Source organism: Felis catus, chromosome D1, assembly GCF_018350175.1.
Source record: "Felis catus isolate Fca126 chromosome D1, F.catus_Fca126_mat1.0, whole genome shotgun sequence".
In the NCBI taxonomy this organism is placed as follows: domain Eukaryota; kingdom Metazoa; phylum Chordata; class Mammalia; order Carnivora; family Felidae; genus Felis; species Felis catus.
Window position 1 is genome coordinate 9,207,792 of NC_058377.1, and position 17,024 is coordinate 9,224,815.

Here is a 17,024-nt window from a genome sequence, read left to right on the forward strand (position 1 = left end):
CAGTTATAAGATAAAGAAGTCCTGGGGATTGATGTACAGCACAGCAACTGCAGTTAACAGTACTGTAGTGTATCATCTAAAGTTGCCAACAGAGGATATCTTAAAAATTCTCATCACAAGAAAAAAAAATTGTAACTATGTGAGGGGATGGGTGCCATCTAGACTTATTGTGGTGATCATATTGTACATATGCAATATATACCTAATATTTTTGAATATGTCAGGTGCTTACGTTGTATACCTTAAACTAATACAGTGTCATGTCAATTGTATCTCAAGAAAGCTCGGAATAAAAATGACAGGTGCAGAAATTGCTTACTGTTCCCCCTTTAGAACCATCATTCCCTTTGCTCCTCTTGGTAATAGAAACTCCAGTGTTTTAAGGGGCAATGGCTGTTCAGCTGGAGACTTTATGTCCCAGCACCCTTTGCAGTCAGAGTAAGTTGAGGCCAATGGGCTATGAGAGAAAGCCATTCTTGCAATTTCTGGGTTGTGCCTTTAAGGGAAGCTTCTGGTTAGCTATAATACTTATTATCATAAATACCTCTGGCACTCAGAGAGATAACCTTTTACTGCTTTTTGACTCCCAGGCCAAGCACATATGTACATAAGGTCTTATCACATATCTCACGCTGTTGTAAGAAACTTCTAGATCTTCCAGGCTCTTTGTGGAGCTGAGTTCTTAGCCACATTTGCCTGCCCAGCCCTGAGCAGCAGCTGTTGTTCCTGCCACAGTAGAGAGTTCCCGTAAACATCTGCTAAATAAAAGAAGAAATTAGGGAATACCCTGTACAACACCCGGTCTTTCTGTTGATTAGGGTCAATTTACGAGATGTTGCAAGGATCACAGAAAACATGTCATTTGTTTTTGCTAGTGACTCAGAGTTGTTGATAGCAGTTGATTTTATTTCAAGAATCAACCCCTCTTCTCACCACACCCACCCTGTACACATTAGAGAATGTACCCAAGCCTTCTTGTTCCCACCATCTCTTAAATGTCCAGATATCTAGCCAACGATGACCTTTTATTTTCAGGAAATATTTTTTTAGTGCATTATTGCATTATTTGGCTGATGGCTTCATGACAGTTTCAGATAATTCAGTAGCTGCTTTATAGGAAGTGCAGCTTGAAAAAGAGGCTGATCAAATATGTTTCTCTATTGTGATTAGGGCAGGGACCCTGCCTTGTAGCAAGACAATAAAGTAGCATTGTGCTGTATCAAGATAATCAAGTGACATTTTGGAGGGATAAAAACCACAGTAGCTCTGTGGTAAATAATGGTTATCGTTTGGCCGAATTTTAACTTGGACACAATAAAGACAAAAGAGAAATTTCTTGCCTTCCTTCTGTTCTCTTCCAGTTGGTATTATTTTCTAAAAAATCCTGTATCTTCCAAGTGGAGGTCATCCACTGGTACAAACTGGATTGCACCATCTGAGGTAAATTAAGTGGCCGGCATCAATCTTTCACACCTTAATAAAAAACAGGCCAAAGCTGATTCAAGTCAGAAAGAAAAGCAAAGTCCCTACTCTGTCTTATTCCATGGCACCGAAGTGCACATTCTTTAGACATAGAACTTTTTAACCAATCCTGACAGAGATGAACATGTCACGCTCTGAAGCGACTCTAAATGTGGACTTTAAACTGGCGTCCATTATTTGTCAACAAAGTGAATTAGAATACTCAACACCTAGTAGCACAGAATCTTCAACACAGAAGGTAGTAAGTGTATGTGAGCTTGTGAATAGCTATGATTTTAGGGCTACAAGGAGCTGTCTTGTAAATGGAGATGCTGTAGCACAGAGACGCCACAAACCCGCAACCAAGAGCATGAGAACTTGAACCCAAGGCCTCTGAGCCCAGGTAGTTTCCACCACCTAACGCTCTTTAGTAAATACCAGGGTCTATTACTTGATATAGCAGCCTCCAGAATACTAACAAGAAGCCAGCCCAATGCCTTGGAAAATGAAAACCATCTTGAAAGTCTGTCTCCTGATTTCTTTCATTTATAGATACCTCTCCCTGGGAGGAGAGGGTGGTGGCCACGGGAAGTAACACACATTCAGAGTTTAACGGGAACGAATAGTGCAAGCCGACCAGAGGGGTCTCTTTAGCTTAGCTCGGTTTCCCCTTGCTTTTACTAGAATGCTCTAAATTCTAGGTGTTTACATAGGAGTAAAATATTCATTTAGTGTCTCATGAAATTTTACTTTCACCATTAATTCAAATAGCCTAGAGGGAAAAGTAGTTGTAGGGATTGAAATCTGCCCAAAGAGATGACAAATTGAGTGTAGGGGTGAGGTTTCCCAGGATCCTGCTCTCAAGATATTCCCAAGGTCGGGAAGAGAGCATTGTCAAGAACTACATACAGGAGGCCACACTGAGGGGACACAGACCGGCCAAGGGACAGAGAAGTAGGTGTATCTGAAGATAGACAGAGGGACAGACCCAAATGGTATTAGAAATAGCATTAAAAAAAAATTCTTTGAAAAGAAACTTACTTGTAAATGATGAAGGATTTAATACTACTACCACTAATAACAACAACAACGACAGTGACTAGAAATAAGAACTTTAATGTGGTTTATGGGCACCCATCCCTACGTGCTGCTTTCCTAGCCTTCTTTTCCTTCCAACGAGGTTTCTTCCAGTTGTTTGAATGCCTTGATTCTGGGCACTCATACACGTTCCTTCTTCTGCGGGGCACGTGGTCTCCCATTTCCACCACCCCTTTAACCTGACAAATTCTTACTTACCCCTCAGCTCTCACATGAAACAGCTGTTCCTTGGGGAAACTTGCCCTGATTCCCCGAGAAGAATCGCGATCCCCCCGTTTTATGTTCTCAGGACAACTTACAGTTTTTCCTAACAATCGTGGTACTTTTAATGCTTGCTCAGTGCATCTTCTGTGAGACACCCCCCGCCCCCAGTTCCGTGAGGCCAGGACCATGCCTGTGCTCCCACCTCACAGCACAGTGCCCGGTGCAAGGGTATTCGGTAGATACTGTTGAACCAATTACTGTCAAACACAATGACATCTGGATGGTATTTTCTGGTGAATAAAATATGTTCACTTCACAGGGAAAGGGGGCATAATTTAGTAGCTCCCTGAAACTACCAGAACTTATATACAGTGAATTCTCATTGATCTCAGGATAATCCAGAGCATTGGAAGAATGACCCGTGACCTTGATGGAGGTTTACCTTTCTGTGAGAATGATCGCTTAGCTTGTATTACTAAATCTCACAAGGGCTAATGGGGGAGGGTGGGAAGACTCAGGCAGAGGGAAAGCTAAAGAGAGGGACTTCTGGAGCCATCTGAGCAGGTTACTGGTCACACAGCTGTGTGTGAGGAAAACCCCTTCCTCTCAGCTGGGCAAACTCCAGGCCCCCTTCACCTTCAGGCTGACATCTTCGTGGGCTAGCACCATGTAGCTTTACCCCCGCGTCCAGTCCAATGTGCTTTGTAAACATCACTGGCAGCAGGCTGCTCACAAAGAATGTCAGACGAATCACTCTCTGACCTGGAGTTTTAATCTTTCCTATGTCTCCTACCTTTGGAAAAACAAAAGAAGTATGTCCCTGGATTGCGCTTAGCTTTTAGGAAATGGTGAGGTGAAATGTCACTTCTGCATTAACCCAGGTCAAGGAGCTGTTATATAGAAAATTGACTAACTGGGGGCGCCTGGGTGGCTCAGTCAGTTAAGCATCTGACTTCGGCTCAGGTCATGATCTCGCAGTTCCCGAGTTTGAGCCCCATATTGGGCTCTGTGCTGACATCCCAGAGACTGGAGCCAGTTTCAGATTCTGTGTCTCCCTCTCCCCCACTCACACTCTGTCTTTCTCAAAAATAAACATTAAAAAAATATATACTAAAAAAAAAAAAAGAAAATTGGCTGGCACCAAAGTCATCAGTGTCATTAATATAGCAAAAATGAGTTCTTATCTCCCTCTTGTTGCTCTTACAAACCTTTGACCATCTTGCAGATAAGCCTGGGAGGGGAGACCTTGTGTGGAGAGGCCTAAGTCAGCCCTGGTGTCCCAGACAAGGCTGTCATAAAGCACCAGCCCCGCTGACCCACCAGCTGACTGCTAGCCCGTGAAAAACCCCAGCTGAGACCAGCCAAGCCCGGCCCAGACAGGAAGACTGCCCAAGTGAGCCCAATCAGCAGAACTGTGGGGTGAACAGATGACTGTTGTTTCAAGCCACTGTATTTCAGGATGGTTTGTCCCCTTGCAATAGCCAGCAAATACAAGGGCCCTTGAGCAGCCTGGTCCCTGTATAGATACAGCATCATCGGCCATGCCAATCTTCAGGGACTGATGCGTTAAGATCCAGAGCAGACAAGACTGTGGACAGTCCAGTTCTCGCACAAGGGCTATGACAGCACACACTCGAGACAGTTGATGAGGCTACTGTTTCCCTAGCTTCCTAGTAGCAGGGTCTGTGGTACTGCTGTGTTTTCCAGTTAGACAAACACCGACTTTTCAATACTGAACACTCTGTTGCTCTTCCCTCCTGGGCTCTCTGGTCAAGTGACAACACTGGCTTACCATTTCCTCTCCCAGGCTCAGCCCAAGGGAGCCATTTGTGGGTAAATGCGATTATTTCACCAGCCCCACCCTGGGCCTGTAGAATACTATACATCTGTCAAAATCATCTTAGGCCACATTTTAGAGAGCTCATCTAGAAATTGTTAAGGGTTTTGGTTCCACTTTTCCGCTAAGATACCCCAGGGAGAGTGTTGTGTCTCTGTAGCAAGTAGCTGTTGATGCTCCTGACAGGATGCCATAATTGGAACTATCTGTACATGATTCTGTGTCTCACTCTATGTAAATTCTTCAAAATCAGAGATTGCACCTTACTTTGAAATCTTCATGCTTTTTGTGAAGCCTAACGTATAACAAATTCTCTGTATATTGCATGGGATGAATGAAATTGGTGAACCAGTGAACTGTGTGCTCTGGGCAGGCCCAGTGTCCTCCTGATTCAGTGATGGGACCAAATGTGAGCATGCTGGATTCCTTTTTGAACGACAGATTTCTGCCTTTTGAACCCCTTTGAAACAGCAGCGGGTTTCCCTGGTTTCTTTGGGCTTACGAGATTTTTGCCTTCTGGCTCACCCCGGTGTGTGGAGTCTTAACTTACATGTAATAAAATCCAATGTAGGGATTTTTAATTTACCTCATTAGTCCTACAAAAATAAAGATTAAGGATTAAGGGAAAATAAATTGAGACAACATCTGAAGACCTCTGGGTGTAGGTAAAGGGAGAACTGTGGTTATTATAAGGGGTCTTGTGCTAGATGTTTCTTTCTCCATGAAACCAAACCTTAACACCTCACTTAAAACAGACACTTGCCACGCTAACTTCTGGCAGTCCAAATCCTGTTGATTCTGCTCTATTTTTTTAAAAATATTTATTGGGGCGCCTGGGTGGCGCAGTCGGTTAAGCGTCCGACTTCAGCCAGGTCACAATCTCGCGGTCCGTGAGTTCGAGCCCCGCGTCAGGCTCTGGGCTGATGGCTCAGAGCCTGGAGCCTGTTTCCGATTCTGTGTCTCCCTCTCTCTCTGCCCCTCGCCCGTTCATGCTCTGTCTCTCTCTGTCCCAAAAATAAATAAACGTTGAAAAAAAATTAAAAAAAAATATTTATTGTCAGTGCACCTGGGTGGTTCAGTCAGTTGAGTGTCCAACTCTTGATTTTGGCTCAGGTCATGAGTCCAGGGTCTGGAGATCGAGCCCCACATCAGGCTCCACACTGAGAGAGGAGCCTGCCTGAGGTTCCCTCCCTCCATCTTCCTCTGTACCTCCCCTGCTTGTTCCCTCTCTCTCTCTCTCTCTCTCTCAGATTAAAAAAAAAAAAAAGTATTTATTGTCTTCAAAGATACCGTAAGAACACTTGTCAAATACTAGGTGCTCAAAAAATACTTGCTCTATAAATGAATATATCCATGGCCCTGTAGTGGGCTGAATTCTAAGATAACCTCCAAGAGTCTCAACTCCTGATAAGCATACTCTGTGTAATCACCTCCCCTTCAGTGTGGGCAGGCCTGTGGATAGGTTATCACAATTAGGTTACACTCTACTTTCACAATTAGGTTACACTCTATGGCAAGGGTGAAGGGATATTACAGATGTGATTAAGGCCCCTAAGCTGATCAGAAGAGATTATCCTGGGTGAGCCTGACCTAATCAGAAGCTGCATTCTGCCCACAGCCCCTGAGCTCAGAAGAGAAGCTGTCTTGGATAAGGTTGCAGTCTCAGCCAACACCTTGACTGTGGCCATATGAGACCCTGAGAAGGAGACCCGCTTCGGCTGTGCCTGGACTCCTGACCCACTTGACAATTCTGTGCATTACTCAGTGCTCATCACAAGAACTGTATGTTGTTTTAAGTGTGAAGTGTGTATCTGAACTCACGGAGTGTTGAAGAGAGTGTCCAGAGGAACCAAGCAACTCCTGAGACCTTTCTCCCAGGTAAGAAAGAAGCCTGCAGCCCCATATATCAGTCCCTCTCTTTGTGTTTTCAATCTGCTCCTCACCACTAGTTTCTTTTCTCCAACCTACAAATAGACCCCCCGAGTCAGGAACCCAGCTGTCTACCAGACACAGAACCTCCTGAATTTCTGATGGGCAACTCCAGCAGAACCCATGCAACCTGGAATCCATCAGGGGCTACTTCCCTACCCCGTCTACCCCCCTCCCCAGACCTGTTCTGTACTAATATATACACACACTCAGCTTAAAAACCTTTTCTCAGAAGCAGAAGTTCATATAAATGCCTATTAATTCTCACTGTTATTAATGTCAAAGGAACATGTTTTCTATTAATGAAAAAGTCAGCTCAAGCATTAAGCTGGTGATATTGGTAACATAAATCATATCACGTAGATAACTGTAAACTCTGCCATGACACTAATAAAATATAAAATTTCTAAAGTGACTAGAAACTTGGAAAGAGCTTACACATCAGCTGTCTCTATACCTTGCTGGTTCTTGATTGTTTACGAAAATCATCTCAAACCACTAACAGCACTCATCATGTTTTTAAAAATCAGTGTGAGGGGAGGGGCGTCTGGGTGGCTCAGTCGGTGAAGCATTGTCTGACTCTTCATTTCAGCTCAGGTCCTGGGGCTCGGGCTCTGCTCTGGGCGTGGAGACTGCTTGGAATTCCCCCCTCCTCTGCCCCCCCCCCCACTTGCACGTGTGCGTCTCTCTGTCAAAAAAAAATCAATATTATGTGAAGGGAGATTTTTAAATATAAAAAGTATACTTTGATGTCATAAAATAGTACATCGAGGCACACTGAGCTGAAACATATAAAATTGGTGTTCACCTCCTGGGCCGTAAGCTCTGTGACAGCAAGACAGTTCATATACTTTGTTCTTCACTCCATCACCAGCACCCAATATAGTGCTGGGTGCACGATTAATATTCAACAGATACTCATTAAATTAACAAATCAATGTGACAATTTGATGTAATAGGGTAGAGTAATCTCTGTAACGAACAGACCTCAACTTATGCTTATGTTTTTAGTCGTGTAACAATACCGAGGAGGTGAAAAGCCTCTGCAAAGTCACTTGAGGACCTAAGCTCTTGGAGACTCTGTTATCTTCACCTTGTAGCTTTGATTAATGCCATGGAAGCTGTCTCCATTCCAACCAGCCAGAGGAGGAAACAGAGCACAGAAGACTGCTCCCTGAAGTTTATGGGTCAAGCTTGAAATCAGTGTATGTCACTTCTACCCACATTCCAGGGGCTAGCACTCAACCACAGGGCCACACGTTACTGTAATGGAAGCTAGGACATGGAATCCAGCCATGTGCCCAGAAAGAAGAGATCATGAATTTTGGTGATCATCTCTGGCACGTGTGATGTCCTACACTTACAAGTAGGCTGCAACCAGACCCCATCTCATCTTCTTAAAGCAAAATATCTTTGCCCACATAAAAAAAAAAAATAGGTGCACACACTCTCCTCCACTTGTATGAGCAAAAACATGTCAAGAGAACATGTGTATAATGAAGAATGAGGTTATTTTTCATATCGATTTATGGTGCTGTCTTTTAGCCCGCCTTCAAAATTAAATCTTGCTGCTATCATTAAGACCTCCTTCTAGCTCGTCTCAACATCCTTACGTCTGATCTCTCATTCGTGTATACTGTTCCACCTCAGTGTGAGGACTTACCTCCAACTTCTTCTAACGGTGGTGTTTATCCCTTCTTCCAAGACCAGACCGTTAACTTTAAGAGAGTCTCCTGAGTGCAGTTGATTAAACATCTTTCTTCCACTGAATGTGTATGACTAAAAACAAAACCATGATGTCCCATGGCAGGTTAATAAAGAAAACCAAACAAAACAAAAAAAACTCTTCTTGGCCTTCTTGGAATTTATAGATAAAATCCAAACACTCTAGCTTAGCATGAATGCTAGCCTCCAAGTGTCTGTAGACTCACTCCCTCCTGTTGCTCTACCCTCCAGTTTAAGATCCTGCCATCACAGCCTTCTTGTCAAATTCCAGTCCGTATTAGGCCCATGACTCTATGCCATATCAGTTTCTGACTCTATGTGTTCTTTGTACACGCTTTGCACCTGACTAAAATCTCTCCCCTGCTTATGTCCTAAATTACCTTTATTATAAGATACCAGAAGTAGTATATTACCTCTTCTCTGAAGACTTTGTTTATGAATATCACAGGCAGAGTTGACTGATCTGTCCTCTGTGATCCACAGTACTTTGCTCAATTTTCTGAAATGGCACCCAACACATTAGATTGTACCATGAGCTATCTATGAGTTTATCCTCATAAGACTGTCAGCTGAATCCAGGAATGGCTGTGTCTTACCTGATTTGATATACTGAACACCTCCAATAGCTTGTAGTATCTTGTGGGTGCCCACTTACTTTTTCAAAAGAATGAAAATTGAAAGTGAGATAATTTTCCAGGTAAAGCTTTCTTTTAGAGGTAGAGGGCCATTCCAAAATTGAGAATATGGACAGTTTTCTAGAACCTGAATGCATTCTTTCTCTTTGTGATTCTCGAGAAATCATCATCATCATCATCCAACCAGTTTCAACCCATCCTCCCCCCACATACACACCCCCATACTCTCTTTGCTGGATCTCAGGAATTCGGCAACCAGATGACCCAATTTCACAAGATTACCTTATTTCTCAAGAAGTTCACCAAGTGTTCCAAACTTCCTCCTGAAGCAACATGTCAAACTTGTTTTATCTTTGGGACTTTTAGCCAATTTGGTCACTACTTAAAGCCACAAATGAGTCTTTCTGAGATTCCTCTAAGCCAGATGAGGTCACAATGCCACAGAGCTCAAAAGTAATGTTGCTGTATCATCCTAGTACATGCCCCTGGTGAGCAATAACACTTCTAAAGGCTGATTTTCAGCTCTGACTCAGAAACAAGGCTCTGATCTGGGGATAGGAGCGAGTGAGACGTGGGGGCTTGTTTTTCATAAACATTCCCTACTCTTTGTACATCTGATAAGTTGTTCGGTGAGCGTTCAGACTGTCTGCCTGTCTGATCTCTGCTTTTCCTTCCCTCTTGAGCCCATGACCTCTTCCCAGTCTTGGGGCCATCGGCCTTTCTGAAACCCAAGACCCTCCCCACCTACAAATCATGATTTAAAAACTTTTTAGTGAAGCACAGATGATTTTCTTTTAGGAAGTTCTTTGGGGACCATTAAACTCCCTTATACTTTATTTCCTTTCTATATGTGATGAAGCATGCATTGGCCCTTTGCACATTTCATTTCTAAGCTTATTATGTTCAGTGTCAGGACTGTGATTTACTTTTATAGATGAGGAAACTAAGGCTGAAGAGCCTCATTCCCAAGGCCACACAGCTAAGGGATAAGTGAGCAACTGAGCCTGGAATCCAAACCCAGTTCTATAGAAATAAAAAGCCTTGCCATTCTGCAAAGGGCTCGTGTTATTGTGACTTTGCCATTTTGATGCCAGGGATATCTTGATGGGGTTCACAGGCTGAGGAACAGGGCAAGGCTTAGGCGCAGGGTCGGGGATACATCAAGGATTTCTTTTGAGAACGTTATTAAGTAATAAAAAGCAGTGTTCTCATAATTTGCTATGCCATTTTAATATGACTCCATCAAAATGCCCTGCTTTGTTCTGCTAATCCGCTAGCATCTGAATCACAGGGCACACACAATAGTGAAGCTGGAAAGACCCATTTGGAAATGATTTATTTCAGCCCCTTCCTGCTCCTGCTGAGAAGAGGAGGGAAGGGGTCTGCCAGAGGTCACAAGGGCAGTTAGTGAAAGAACCTGGGCAAGAGCCGGGCTTCCTGACGCACCCGCTCAGGGCTCCCCACTCCCCTCGCCCCTCCTTGGCACACAAAGCCCGGCCCACACCGATCTCTGCCTTCCGGACTGGCTCACCGCAAACCATCCCCAGAAGCACGTCCTGGGATTCGTGCTCCACAAGGCCTTTTCCCCTCATTTATGCAAGAGTCGAGATTAAAGTCTCACAAAGGCATAAGATTTAACCCCGTTTAATTAACCACTTTATTAAAAAAATAAAATTAGATAAAGTTGGGGATATGGTTGAGAAGAGCAAAAAAACGAAGCAAATTCAGAAATGTGAGGTGGAAAGTACAAAGTATCTTTAAAAGTTTAATTGAAAGATAGTAAAAAAAATAAGTAATAATAATAAGGAAGAAAATATTAAGGATAGGAGCACCTGGGTGGCTCAGTCGGTTAAGCATCTGACTCTTGTTTCAGCTCCGGTCATGACCTCACAGTTCATGAGTTCAAGCCCCATGAGTTCAAGCCCCACTATCAGTGCAGAGCCTGCTTGGGATTCTCTCTCTGTCTCTCTGTCTCTCTCTCTCTCTCCTTCTCTCCCTTCCTCCTTCCCCCCACTCCTTCACTCGCTCTCTCTGTCTCTCTCTCGAAAATAAATAAATAAACGTAAAAATATATTAAGGATAATGACTATTAAGACATTTAAAAATATTAAAAGATTAATAAACATGAATTTTTTTTCAAAGGGTATAATTTAAGAACAAATACAGTAAGGTATTAAAACCAGAAACTTAAAGATTTCAAGAAAAATTAAAAAGAATTTGTTCTTTAAGAAAAAAAAAAGAACAAATACAGTAAGGTATTAAAACTGGAAACAAAGATTTCAAAAAAAAATACAAAATAGGTAGTTGGATAAATTCTAAGCTGAAAATCCTGGACTGAGAGCAAACTTGGTCACCGTGCTTTATGCAGAAGGCTAAGGGGTACAGAAATGATTCCCCTTCCTACTATGCACCAGGAATTCTGGAGGCTTCTGAAAATCCAGCACAGACATAGCCACACCTAACCCTGGAAGTCAGTTCTCTTTGGCTGCTCGGTGATGCCTCTGCTGTACAACATCCCCTTACTACTTCAGAAATCGTTGGTCTGTTCTAATGAACTGGATGCTGGCCGTGTGTTATAGATTTGAATTAAAAAAAGGGTTCTGGTCTGTCCGTCAAGTTTGCCTTAACCTTGCCATGCCCCGGTGGTCTCCTGAACAAAATGGGCATAATAAGAGTGCCTAACTCACTGGAGATGGTTGTGAAGACCAGGTGAGATCACTTCCATAGAACATTTAGGACAATACCCCATGCATAGTCACTGCCTGGGCACTTTAGGCGTTTAGTTGTTTACACGGAACGAGTGAGCCCGAAGCCTCCCTGTGACAGGAACCCTATATCTATTGTGTTCACCCTCGGGAGCACCACGCACGGTGCAGGACACGTAGTGGGAGTTCCCATATTCATTAAGTGAATTAATGTGCTGATCTTTCCATTACTTCTCGTCTCCTTTTTTCTTCTCTTATCTCGTTAAAAACACACACACATTTATTTAGCAACCACTATGTGCCAGACACTCAAAGGGTAGAAAAGTAATAATAAAACCAAGGATTTTAAGCAGGATTGTGGCTGGTCAGGTCAAGTGTGTTTTAGGTCATGTGTAGAGCAGGTTGAAAAGCAGCAAGCTTGGGTTGAAGCAAGTAACAAAGATAGTGTTGACAACAGTAGTGACCATGGACATGAAGAGGGGAAAGTGAACAAAAAGTGGGTTCGTGAGGCTTCATGATGGAGTCCCAGTGATGGATGAAATAGAAGGAACGAGAAAGCAGGAGTCTTCTCTCTCACTTAATGTACAACTCACTTGCTATGTGATTGACGTACTTTGCGAAGCCTCCTCGGTTTCCCCAGCTTTTACCCGAACGTCCTATTGCTGAGTTCTGCTTTTGCATCAGCCATTATATTTTGTGTTTCAGCAGATATGAAACAGTTTTATTAAATTAAGTGGAGTAGAATGGAAAGCCAACCAGCCCAACAGGCACAGAGGTTTTTTGGTTTGTGTTTTTAAACAAAAGGTGAATCGCATACACTGTCTCAAAAACAACAACAACAACAAAAAAAAAAAAAGAAAGAAAGAAGGAAGGAAAGAAGAAATGTAAAAGGAAGAAAGCGAACCTTAACTGGGCCTTAAACCATAAATGTCTATTTCTCTTTAAGAAAGAACCACCTAGACTAATAAATCAAATACATATTTGACTCTATTACATTTGTTTTTTGGCAGTTATAGTCAGTTAGCAGAAAGAACATTTGCAAAGAGAGAAAGGGTGACTCCTTCCCATCTGGCATAAGAAAAAAAAGAAGTGTAATATGAGAAGTGGAAAGTACATTAAGAATGTACAGAGGGGTGCCTGGGTGGCTCAGTCTGTTGAGCATCTGACTCTTGATTTCTGCTCAGGTCAGGATCTCACGGATGTGGGATTGAGCCGCGCATCGGGCTGTGCATTGAGTGCCTGCTTAAGATTCTCTTTCTCCCATACAGACGGTGTGGAATATTACTCACGATATTCACAATGGAATATTACTCAACAATCAAAAAGAATGAAATCTTGCTATTTGCAACATGTGACTTCATTCATATATGGAATTTAAGAAACACAATAGATGAACATAGGAGAAAGGAAGGAAAAATAAGATAAAAACTAGAGGGAAGCAAACCATAAGAGACTCTTAAATACAAAGAACAAACTGAGGGTTGCTGGAGAGGAGGTAGGTGGGGGGATGGGCTAAATGGGGGATGGGCATTGAGGAGGGCACTTGGGATGAGCACTGGGTGTTGTATGTAAGTGATGAATCACTGGGTTCTACTCCTGAAACTAATGCTACACTATATGTTAACTAACTTGAATTTAAATTAAAAAAAAGAAAGAAAGTAAAAATTAGAATAATAAAGATTCTCTCTCTCCCTCCCCCATCCCTCCCCCACCCGTGCATGTGTACATTCTCTTTCTCTCTCACTAAAAAAAAAAAAAAAAAATAGAAAAGAAAAAAGAATGTACAGAAATGTTACTTGAGTTTTAAACTTGTCTTAAATAGTTTTATGCTGACTCTAAGTATTTATTGAAAATCTACACCAAATTTACTTGTTTATTAGTGCACATTTTACATTAAAGCCACAGCCTAATATTAAGCCATTTGACACTGACATTCGACATACTAAAACGATGTCCTTCTCCTATGCTCCTGCTACTTTTTCCAAGATTGGAAGTTTCAAGGAAAATGTTCAATAAAGAACTACCTTCCTCTTAAGGCTATATAAATCTGTATCTTCATAACTAAATTCTTGAAATTTGTCCCTGAAGAATTTCTCAGATTTGAATAGTCAATTCAAAGCCTTTTGTTTTTTTAAGGATGAGGGCTATAAATGATAATTTTAATAGATTTGCTATATTAAACATAAGTTTGGATTCCATTACAGTGTAGGCGATAGCAGATTGATTTTTTTTTAATTCTTACTTTGGGGGTGCCCGGGTGGCTCAGTTGGTTGACCATTCGACTCTTGATTTCATCTCAGGTGATGATCACACAGTTTTGTGAGTTTGAGCCCCGCTCTGCTAGAACAGAGCCTTCTTGGGGTTCTCCCTCTCTCTCTCTGTCCCCTTCCCACTTGTGCTCTCTCTGTCTCTTTCAAAATAAATAATAAACAAAAAAACCCTCCTTATTTTGAATTGCAGCCAATTAGTGAACATGGGGATCAAATTCATGTAAACCCAGTGTGATAAATGCAAGAGCCAGTATCTTCAATATGCTGACAGCAAGTTAACTATCCACATGTAATCTCATCCTTTACTAAACTATTCTTTAAGAAGAAGGGCAAAGACATCTTTGTGCAATCAAAAGAACAGAGTTGATCACTGAAGGAGAGTCTCACTGGAGGAACTTCCAAAGGTTGAACCTCAGGAAGAAGAAATTTCAATGAGAAGGATGGATATGAAATGCCAGGAAGAATGGTTAGCAGTGGAACCAGTAGAAATGTGAAAAAGTCTGTACAGTTACTGTATAAAACAATAAAATGACAGTGCCTCATTTGGGAGTATAAAAATGATGTAGCAAATGACGTAATGGAGAAGAGCTAGTGAAATTACAATTTGTAAGGTCTTTGTATTTTTCTGGCAAGAGGATAGAGACTTGTTTCAGGGTAATTTTAAAGGAAATGGAATAGATGGCTTCCAAATATGTTGAAGAAAAAGATTAATTAAAAAATTTCTTCCAAATGAAATTGGAAGGAGATAAAATATACAAAGCAGGATGAAGAATTAATATAAATACAAAATACAGTGACAGAGATGAATTCATGTATCTCCTTAATCACAGTCAATGTAAATGAAATAAAACTTTCTTGAAAAAACAAAGAGCATCAGTTTGTCAGCTACGTGATGTTTACGGGAAACACTCTTAAAAATGAGGATACAGACGCTTTCAAACTACAATAGCAGAATAAGTTACACCAGAGAGCCACAAATCAGAAGCAAGTGCTCTAGCTACGTTTGCACCAGAAAAAAATAGATTCTGGATTCTGTGGGAAAAATAATTGTAAGGGATGAAGAAAGGTCATGACCTAATGATAAAGGGAACAATTCATCACAAAGATACTGTAATTATAAATTTGTACGCACCTAATGGAATAGCTTCAAAATATGCAAAACAAAAAGTAGTTTATGAAGCCTAATTGCTTAGGATATAAATTGATGCCTATGTGTCATTTACCTAAGTCTTAGAAATCTTTTATTCTCAGCATAAACTTGTATTGCCTTAACAGTCGGTGTTGAGTCTATAACACACTCGCTCAACAAGTCTTAAAATACAGAGTAAGTTCAAAGAGCTATTCACACATCAGTTAAAATGATTGGCCTCAGGAAACAAGACAAGAACCAGCACAGAGAGCTCTCATTTGACTGAGCCTCGTTCCTAACCTCTGTCTCCTTCCTCTCCTGTCACTGTGGAGGCAACCTGCAGGTCGAGCCCCAACCACACTTCCAGGATCAAGTCAGACATCATGATGCAGAGATTGGTGATTGGCACCTGTTAGCTCGGCATCGTTATTCTTGCTGCTAGTAAATTTGCCTTCTCCACTCCTCTTCACTTCAAACCCTTGCCTCGCTTTTACCAACCTCCCTCGCAAGGACTTTGTATTGGTCCCTGAATCATACTTTTACTAATCAACTGCTGGACTTAGGAGCAATCCCTCACCTCTGGTCAGTGTGTTCCATCTGTCAGGTGAGACTGCCCATTCCTTCTGCTTCACTATTTCCCTATCAGTGAACAGTTACCATCATGTCCCGTAGGAACAATGCTTAGTGAACAAGACATTACTGTCTCTTCCAGCATTGCATCTAGGTCAGGTGCATTGCCTTCTGTCCTGTTCCTGTGGGTGTGGGTCTGGTGTCAGGTGCCTGCCAGATACCTGAGTACTCCTTCTGATTCCCATGCCCGATAGTTGCAACACTAGGTTTCTATGATTCTAGTTCCAGATTATCACTGACTCTGATTTGTAACTCTTGCCTTCCCTACATCTACTGTCTGATCTGCCACTCAGTGGAAATACATTCAAGTGCATTAAATCCCTAACACTTACGGAATATCTACACCATGCTACACTTGGTGTAGCCATTGGAGATAACAAGAGGAATAAAATCTCATCCAATGCTGAGAGCCTAGAATAGGAGGGACATGGAAAAAAATTTAAAGGGAGGTCATGTCATTGTTGGTCCCTATGTCCAGGTCTCTGAGCACACAGGATTTGGTAGACATCAGATGAAGGCTTTCATGGCTCACTCAGATATTTATCTCACATCAGACCCCTGTAGCTGCAGCAATATTTTTGACCCATATACTGTTTTATATTGTTTTTACTCTTAGTCATCCATTGTTTAATTTGTAAGGAATTCAACTGTTGAAATACAGAAAGTTGAAGGGAAATACAAAAACCTGAAAATTCTATATATCTAAAAACGATACCAGTTAATGTTTTGTAAATACAAAAGAGAAGTTTCCAAATACCAAGATAGGAAAGGCTCCAATTCATTTTAATATATTTTTGGTCCTAAAGTCAAATATGATATCAAGTCATACTAAGATTTATTTGTCCATAAATTATTCCTTTTCATATAGAATTAAGTTAAAGTAAATCAAAGAGTGTATATCACTTGATATTATAAAAAATTTCTCCTTAAATAATTATTAGACTCTGAAGAGTAAAATATTGGCATAATATTTTCTTATGATGGAATATTCAGAGAATACAAAGAAGTAGATAATAATACAATAAATACACAAATTCTCAGCACCTAGCTTAAGAATTTGAACATGGATCTAAAATATATCTATTTTCCTTTTAAAATAACATTTTAATATATATCATGTAAAAATGATAGAACAATTGTTAAACTTCCTAAGAGGGTTTGCAAGATTTTACTATAAAAGGAGTTGACAAGTCAGAAAACATTAGGAAATGCTTCCTGAAGCATTTGCTGAAGTCACAAAGTGCTTTGTAACCGTGGATGTAGTGACAACAAATTTCTTGCCAGACCCGCTCATTGATTTTCACCTAAGAAGCTCAACAAAAACCAAAGACTTAATGAGCCTTGAATATGGTTTTTGAATATTGTTTTGTATCCTTAAGTTCAGAGCAAACAGCGCAGAAA

General features: G+C 41.4%; 2 long non-coding RNA genes across 12 annotated transcripts in view; one reads left to right on the top strand and one right to left on the bottom strand.

Moving 5' to 3' along the window:
- LOC111556558 overlaps positions 1–17,024 on the top strand; it is a 415,573-nt gene that overhangs the window by 233,942 nt on the left and 164,607 nt on the right. For all 10 annotated transcript variants that reach the window (XR_006585899.1, XR_006585905.1, XR_006585900.1 and 7 more), the window contains one exon: positions 6,219–6,478. This is a non-coding gene — a long non-coding RNA (uncharacterized LOC111556558). The remainder of the gene's footprint in view (positions 1–6,218; positions 6,479–17,024) is intronic.
- Positions 1,341–9,459, bottom strand: LOC109491783. 2 transcript variants are annotated; one of them, XR_006585908.1, is made up of 5 exons: positions 9,172–9,459; positions 8,851–8,908; positions 8,668–8,753; positions 8,193–8,308; positions 1,341–1,473 (listed from the first exon to the last, which is right to left on the bottom strand). It is a non-coding gene; the product is annotated as an uncharacterized LOC109491783 (long non-coding RNA). The 2 variants fall into 2 exon arrangements; XR_002145258.3 differs by lacking the exon at positions 1,341–1,473 and having other exon boundaries at positions 7,251–8,308.